Genomic DNA, 8,798 nt, shown 5'->3' on the forward strand with positions numbered 1-8,798 from the left:
CACCAATATTAGAAGATTAGAAAAAAAGTCAAAACACTGAAAATGTATACATGTATATGACATTATCAGGTCATATAGTTTCATGGAGAATGGGTGTTTGTAGGTTTGTGAGTCACCTACTGTAGGTAGGAATTCTATTAATGTTTTTCCTGAACTGGTGTGGGGTCTGGTCCAAAATGACCATGTAGATGTAGATGATGTAGAAGTCCAGTTGCCTTTTACTACAACTCCACAACAATAAGATGACCTGGATGACTGAGAACCTTCATGGACATACCTGCAAGTTATTGCATATGAAACAACATTAATCATTGTGTGACAGTTGAGGTTCCTGTCACTATGCCTCCAATTGATCATGTGCCCTGGCTACTTGGCCAAAGGGATGTCCCTTTGGGTGACTGGCAAGCGCACATGACTCTTACCCGGGAGGTGTGGCTTCAATCCCCGCCTCAGCCCTCTTCACCTTGCCACATTCGGATTGAAAAAAAAATCAGTTGCATTCTTTTCTAATGGCTCTATCTGCATCTTTCCATAGTCATTTCTAATTAGGGATGTACATGATTAACCATTAACCAATATGAAGAACTGCGGGCCTTGAGTTTGACATAATGGAACTATAGGGGCATCTTTGGGACAGTCCAATCAGATTGATATTGATACTCCAACTTAGAAAGAAGTGCTTCCCAAAGCAGATCAAATACTGGACTGTGTCAGGTCTGGAGGAAATTTGACCAAAGGAAAGAAAGTTGCTTCTATTTCTCAATTTAGTTTGTTCAGTTTCTCATCCTCTCCTCTCAGCATGACATTCTCTCTCTGTAGCGCTGCAGGACCATGTGAAGGACCAGGGCTCTGTACAATCAAGGTGTCAGTGTTGTGTCTGGTCTGTTGCTGCTTTCCTCTGTCTGAGGAGGAACTGGAAAGTCTTTTCCTCGTTCCAAACAAACTGCGATGGCCCAGCAGGTTTACTGTTAAAGAAATGCCAGCAGCTCGCCTTGCTGTGGCCTTTACCGGTAAAGTAAAAGAAACAAAATGTCTATGATGATCTCTACTCATGGAGATCAGAATGTAACTCAGTCAGTTTAACTGGTTTCACATGAAGCAGTTGAACAAAAGATGATTGATGTTCATGAGATTAAACAAACACATCACTCTTCACCTGACTTGATTCATTAAGAGAAGGTGAAAGTGAAACCACAGTGAGCAGGTAGAATCTACACTCTGGAGTTTTCCAGAGCTCATTCCCTCTGGTTTAAAGTCGAGGACCAAACTCAGCTTCTTTACTTCATGTTGTTGTCACAGGAGGAATCAGTCCAGACAACAGAACACTTCTCACTCACTAAAAACAGGAAGTAGCGCCTGTAATTGGCCTTTAATTGATAGTGTGACAGTTGACAGGTCCTGTCACTATGCCTCCAATTGATCATGCGCCCTGGGGGTAAATAATAATAATACTGTAATACATTTTATTTGTTGGCGCCTTTCAAAAACCCAAGGTCACCTTACATGTAAGAAATGAGACAGAAACAAGAAACAAAAACAGGTATAAATACAGTAGCACATAAATGAATACATACAAAGAAAATACAGTGTGGCTAGAAAAATAGATACGGTGGATAAAATGGTGAATCGTGCAGATCCGATGAGAAAATATTTTAGGGGGGGGGGGGGGGGGGGGGGGCAAGTGATCGGGAAAACAAACGAAACGAAAACAAACGAAGCAAGCGCTTTTTTTTTATTACCGTAGTGCGACCTGTCCATGTGCCCGTGTCTCAGCACGCGAGAGAGAGACGGGCCGCCACAGACTCCTTAATTAATGCAAACACTGCTGGTTGATAAGTTTTGTTTTTACCGTGGATCACTCTCTCTCTCTCTCTCTCTCTCTCTCTCTCTCTCTCTCTCTCCCCCCCCCCCTCTCTGTGTACACAGCGAAAGAGCACTGTGAGCGCTATGCGGAGATGAATTAACGGAGCGATATCGCGTTGGTGGAAAAAAACAAAAAAAGCAGAATCTATTTGTGGCTTGGTCTACACATTGGTCTGGGAAACAATAGGTGTGTGTTTGAGTAAAATGATCGTTTTTGTTTCATTCTATAAACTACTGATAACAATTTCTCCCAAATATTACAACTGGTCAAAATAACAAAAAAGGATTTTCAGACCTCAAATAATGCAAAGAAAACAAGTTGATATTCATTTTTAAACAGAGCACTAATGTTTTAATTTAGGAAGAGTTCAGATTAATATAGATGGAATTTTAATCCTGCAGCAGCAGTAACTGTTTACTGATTTACTGATTATTTACTGATGTATATATTATAGCTCTAAGATTTTCTATTAAAATAAAGTCAATAATGACATTGACATTTTTTGTGTTCTCTTTTTATTTGGAAAAGTATTGAAAAACATTTAACCGGTACCAAAATGTTGGTATCGTAAAAGCATAATGTGACCATGTAGATACTTTACTATACACGCATACTGTCATGTAGTTCTGCTTGAATTTCCTCTCAAAATACATCAGATTGATGCTTTCAAATATGAAATATTTAACATTTTCTACTGGGGGAGCATGCCCCCGGACCCACCTACGGGGGTCGTATTCTTCTCACCTTTTTGACCCATGACCCGTTTTCATGTCTGAATAAATCAAGGACATTCATGTCGCCCGGATTGGAGTCACCGAGGCTCCTGGAGCCAGACCTGGGGTTGGGGCTCGCTGGCGAGCGCCTGGGTCAACGACTCTGGCTATGGGGACATGGACTGTCCCCTCGCTGGAGGGGAAAGAGTCTGCAGTCAAGCAGATTACAGGTAATACTCAGAAAATTAGAATATTGTGAAAAAGTTCATTCACTTCCCCATGATTGCGAACTGTACTGAACCAGACAGAGAGCTTTTAAAGGCTCAGGAACCCTTTGCAGGTGTTTTGGATTAATTGGCTGACAATTTGAGCTACAACATTGAACTTTTTCACGATATTCAAATTTTTTGAGATTCTGATTTTGGGGTTTTCATAAGCTGTAAGCCATAATAATCAAAATTCTAACAAATAAAAGCTTGAAATATCTTGCAATGCCTGTTATGAATCTAAATAATATATTCATTTCACCTTTTAAGTTGAATTACTTAAATGAATGAACGTTTTCACGATATTCTAATTTTCTGAGTATTACCTGTATGTTATCCTCCATCTCTGGGATGTTGTTTTCAAGTTTGACCTTCATTGGGGTCAGGGGCAACTGATCAACTAGGGCATCATTAGGACAGTCCAGTCAGATTGATAGGGTGCTTCCCAAAGCAGATCAGTGGAATACTGGACTGTGTCAGGTCTGGAGGAAATTTGACCAAAGGAAAGAAAGTTGCTTCTGTTTCATAATTTAGTTTGTTCAGTTTCTCATCCTCTCCTCTCAGCATGACATTCTCTCTCTGTAGCGCTGCAGGACCATGTGAAGGACCAGGGCTCTGTACAATCACGGTGTCAGCGTTGTGTGGTCGATCTGTCTGGGTGGATGTCTATCTGAGGAGGAACTGGAAAGTCTTTTCCTCGTTCCAAACAAACTGCGATGGCCCAGCAGGTTTACTGTTGAGGAAATGCCAGCTGCTCGCCCTGCCGTGGCCTTTTGGGTTAACCCTATAACCTGTAAAGTAAAAAAACTAAATGTCTATGATCTCTACTCATGGAGATCAGAATGTAACTCAGTCAGTTGAACCGGTTTCACATGAAGCAGTTGAACAAAAGATGATTGATGTTCATGAGATTAAACAAACACATCACTCTTCAGAAGGTGTAGGAAGTTTTTTAAATAGTTTCTGCTACTGGATCACAGTCTCATCTGCTCCAAAAGTGTCTCTGTGCTCAAGATTCACATCAGAGATGTAGAAACACGACTAAGAAGAAGAAAAAACACTTGATAAAACATTCACATAACAAGTTATAATTAACAGAGAAAAGACATAATTATGTGATTAAAAGTCAAATAATAAGAATATGAGATAAAAGAACATAAAATATGGGATTAAAAAGTCATAATTATGAAAAATCACAATTATTTTATTGAATTTTATTGCAGCTGTGTAGTGAAGCAGTTGTGAACATCACAGTGAACTGATGAGTTCTGATCCTACAGAGTCTGAGGGAGCAGCTGGGTGGAATATCACTGTCATCAAACCTCCTCCTAAAAACTGAACTACTGGTCCTGGATCAGTCCCAGTGGTTCCTGCATGAAGACGTGTTGAACATCGACCAGTGTATCTGAACATGTCTGTATCAAGATCAATGATGTGATCGATGATCTGTGATCAATAAAATGATCAAACGTCTCTGACTGTTTTCACTGAGTGGGACACACAGGCTGCTGAACTCACACAAAGAAACACACACACACACACACACACACACACACACACACACACACACACACACACACACACACACACACACACACACACACACACACACACACACACACACACACACACACACACACACACACACACACACTTTCCAGCCACTTCATGAATGTTGTTCAACTGGCAGAGCCACATTCTGATGGAAGATCATTTCCAAGCTCTTTATGAAAGCAGCTGCAGTAAAAGACCTTTTCTCTGAGAAATCATTCCAACCCAATCTCACCATCAGCCCTAATCTTCAACCATATATGGTCATCAACCTTCAGCAGCTGACTGACACTGATGAATATAAAAGATCCTGAGGATCAGAGACTCTCTACACCCATCATGGCAGAGCGTGAAGACAAAGGAATAAATGAGGACTTTAATGATGAAGAGCTTGAGGTACTTGTACGTAAGGTAGGGCGTCTGAAAGAGTCTCTGTTTGGTAGACGTCCGGACGGAGACGTTGCTGGAAGAAAAGATGCATGGACATGTGTGACTGGGGCTGTTAACTGGGTGAGGAAGGCAGAGAAGACAGATGAGACAGTTAAACTTAAGTAGAAAAGATTAAAGAAACAAACAGAAAAATTAAAGTTCCAACCACAGAAAGTGCAATCCCAACTTCAACTGCAGATTCTGTCCATCATCAGATATGCAGAAGAGCAGGGATACAGAGATGAGGATGAAGGTGAGATTCTGCTTCTTCTCTTATTACAGCTGTGTAGTGAAACAGATGTGAATATCACACTGATGAGTGCTGTCTGATCCTACAGAGTTTGAGGAGGAAGAGGATTTTAGACGGGGTTGGGGTCATCCAGATCACTTCAGAACTCGTGCACCAGTTGGTAGAGATGATATGATGGCACTGACGTTGCAGGTGACACAGAAAGACACCAAAACTTTGATTAGTCGCATGGAAAAAGAACTTAAACAGATGAATGAAAGTCTGAGTGAAATGTCAGTATCCCTGAAGGCTCAGCCCGACAATACAGCCAACTACACAGAGGAGGATGACAGCACAGAGGAACTAGGTAAGACTCTGCTTCTTCTCTTACTGCAGCTGTGTAGTGAAACAGATGTGAACATTACACTGATGAGTGCTGTCTGATCCTACAGAGTTTGAGGAGGAGGAGGATTTTAGACGGGGTCAGCATCATCCAGATCACTTAAGAACTCGTGCACCAGTGATGGCAATGATTATGCAGGGTCTCCTGAAGACACAGAAAGAGATCAAAACTTCGATTAGTCTCATGGCAAAAGAACTTACACAGATGAATAAAAGTCTGAGTGAAATGTCAGTGTCCCTGAAGGCTCAGCCTGACAATAAAGCCAACGATGAACAGCCGCAGAGAGACCCAGAGGAGCCTGACAGCTCAGGTGAACCAGGTAAGACTCTTCTTCTTCTCTTTATTACAGCTGTGTAGTGAAACAGATGTGAACATCACAGTGATGAGTGCTGACTGATCCTACAGGAGCTGACTGAGTAGGGACTCCTGGTAAACCTGCCAAGCAGCTGCAGTAAAGGTCTCCTCATCATCCCAGTGGTTCCTGCATGAAGACATGTTGAACATCGACCAGTGTATCTGAACATGTCTGTATCAATCTATGGGATCAATGATGTGATCGATGATCTATAAAATGATTCACTATCTCTGACTGGTGATGTGATTGGACTGGAGAGAGAGAAGAGACACACACACAGAGACCTTACACTGTACAACAGGTTCACTTGTGTGTGTGTGTGAAACTTTAGTGTAGAAGCGTGTACAGTTGTGTGTGTTTAATGTCATGAACATCTATCATCCTCTGATGAACTGGTTCACATGAAACTTGTTCAACTGACTGAGTCTCATTCTGATGAAGGAGAACTCTGTGTTGCGTTCAGGGACACGACAGCTGCAGTCTGTCTGCAGGCGCCACCTGCTGGTCAACATGTGCAGCTGCTTCCTGCAGGTGGAGGCTGTGATGTTGTTGTGAGGACAGCGCCACCTAGTGATGCTGTTGAAATACAGCAGGAACTGTGTTTGAGTGAAGTGCAATAAACAGACAGACAGACAGACAGACAGACAGACCGCATCATCAACATCTGTCTAACTCCACATCTGCACAGTAAAGACAGAGGAACCTGTGTCCTACCTGTGATGTCTCCCGTCTCCTTGTACAACTCTACTTTTAACCTTTAGGCTTCTTCTGTGCTTTAGGTTTAGTCTGTATTTGAATATGCAGATTTATGCAAATTAGCCAGGACCAGATACTTTATTGATCCTCAGGAGGAAATGACTTCATGATTCAGTTTGTCTAAGAGCAGAGAATATGAAGAGGATAAAGATGAGATTAAATAAAGATTAAGGTGTGTGTGTGTGTGTGAGTGTTGCAGGTCCCAAGTGGAGGGACAGGCAGGCAGATTACTGTATAACTGTGTATCAGAAAGAAACAAAGAGCAGAAGTTGCTTTCACCATGGCAGCTCTCGTATGAATGAGGAACTTCCGCCCCACAGAAAAAGAGACGCTTCCCGGCGGCCAGTCAACATTCTACTAGTGCCACCTATTGGCCGTTTTGTGTCACAGCATGAGATTATCTAGTGCTGTTACAACTGCTCTGAAACAGGATTATATTACAAATAAAATACAATTTAAAACAAATGTGGACACATTCAGTGTGGGTCACATGAGAGAGAGACAACATGGAGACCCTGTAAATAAATCAAACTGACCCAGTTCTTGAAGTCGCCCACCAACGACCGGCCAATCACAGAGCAGCAGTGATGTCACATCCACATGTTTCCAGAAGCTCCAGAGTGAGTTCACTAAAACACAACTGACATTTACACTGACTGTACATTTCCCCACATATATTATAGCCTACTATAAGGACATTTATGTTTTATTTATGTTAAAGGGACAACGAGGAGTTTCTATTCGGTTATAAAAAAGTCTCACGTTAATGTGGATGAATCTACGCTACCCACACTTGTTAATGGTCCATTTTAGATAAATCTATGGTTTTGTCTCTATCGTTATTTTGTTATTATTAGTGGTGGCGGAAATGCTGGTCGAGCCCAACAGCGCTTCCTTCCTGGCGAGTCATGAGAATAACGCCGCCGAATCTCCGTTTATGGTGGGAACTACGACGGTATGTGATCGTCTTCCAACCTCTGACTTTAATTCTTGATGAATGAAAACATGAGTCTGTCTTGCGCCGGTCAAAGAATTTCACGGTGCGGAGGCTCATAAATGTAGTGTGAAGACACTTTGCTTTAACAAAACTCCTCATTGTCCCTTTAATATTTATATTAAATATTTGAATAATTTGTATACTTTGTGTATTTTATCTTGTTTATTCTTCTAACTGTGATGATGTCATTTCCTACTGAGCGTGAACAATAAAATGATCCAACAAGACACACACAAGAAGAGACATTACACTGTAAAATGTAGAAGGTTAAAATAAGCGTGTGTGTGTGTGTGTGTGTGTACCACTTGGCCAAAGGGACATCCCCTTGGCCAAGTAGCCAGGGCACATGATCAATTGGAGGGAATAAATATTGACAGGTGCATGGTCGGTCGCTGTCCGGTGCTGAATCTTTCACCTTTGCACATGAAACATTTTTGCCATTGCCTTATTGTGGTCGCTTGTATGAGGTTTAGTTATTTTGTTGAATATTCTTTGCCCAAATTAAGTTAAAAATACTCAAACATGCTTGTGCTATGTATCATCTGTTTTTATTGAAAAAACGAGAACATCTATATAAAGTTACCGAATCACGATAATCAATTATTTTCTTGGCACCCTCACGTATTGGTCGTTTTTATGGACTAACTTTTCTTGTATCTTTGTTGAAATATTTTCTTTCTGCAAACTCATTTATTGGGTAAATAACATCTATTTTTTGGGAAATCACATGTGTTTCCTCCTTGTCTGCCAGCTCAGTCCATCACACTCACATTTTAATCAAAACCAACAGGTAGAAAGTAAATCATTGAAAATGATACAGATTAGCTCAATGCCATAAAGTACACATGTCTCTTACTGTGTTATTCAACACAAATAACAAGCTTATCAACTACAACCCATTCTAAACGATTGAATGAGAGTTTTTCCAAACTCCTCCTCACATCATTTAATTTTTTAAGATTTTCTAGATTTTTTTAATCTTTTTTTTTTTTGGACAATTTTTGATCACTTTTTCCTAGAAATGTTTCAATTTTTTTTGAGGAATTGTACCACTCCCCCTCCCCAGAAATTTCTCTATAATCTTTCCAAAGATTAATTTGAACGTACATTAACTAAGTAAAATTTTTTGTGTTTCTGGTGTTTGCTTCAGAATTTTGTCCAATGGGGGTCCGTGGTCTAATCTGTGTCAATTTAAGGTCTTTAATGTGAAAAAGTTTGAGAACCACCGGTCTATG

This window comes from Trachurus trachurus (assembly GCF_905171665.1).
Source record: "Trachurus trachurus genome assembly, chromosome: 15".
In the NCBI taxonomy this organism is placed as follows: Eukaryota; Metazoa; Chordata; class Actinopteri; order Carangiformes; family Carangidae; genus Trachurus; species Trachurus trachurus.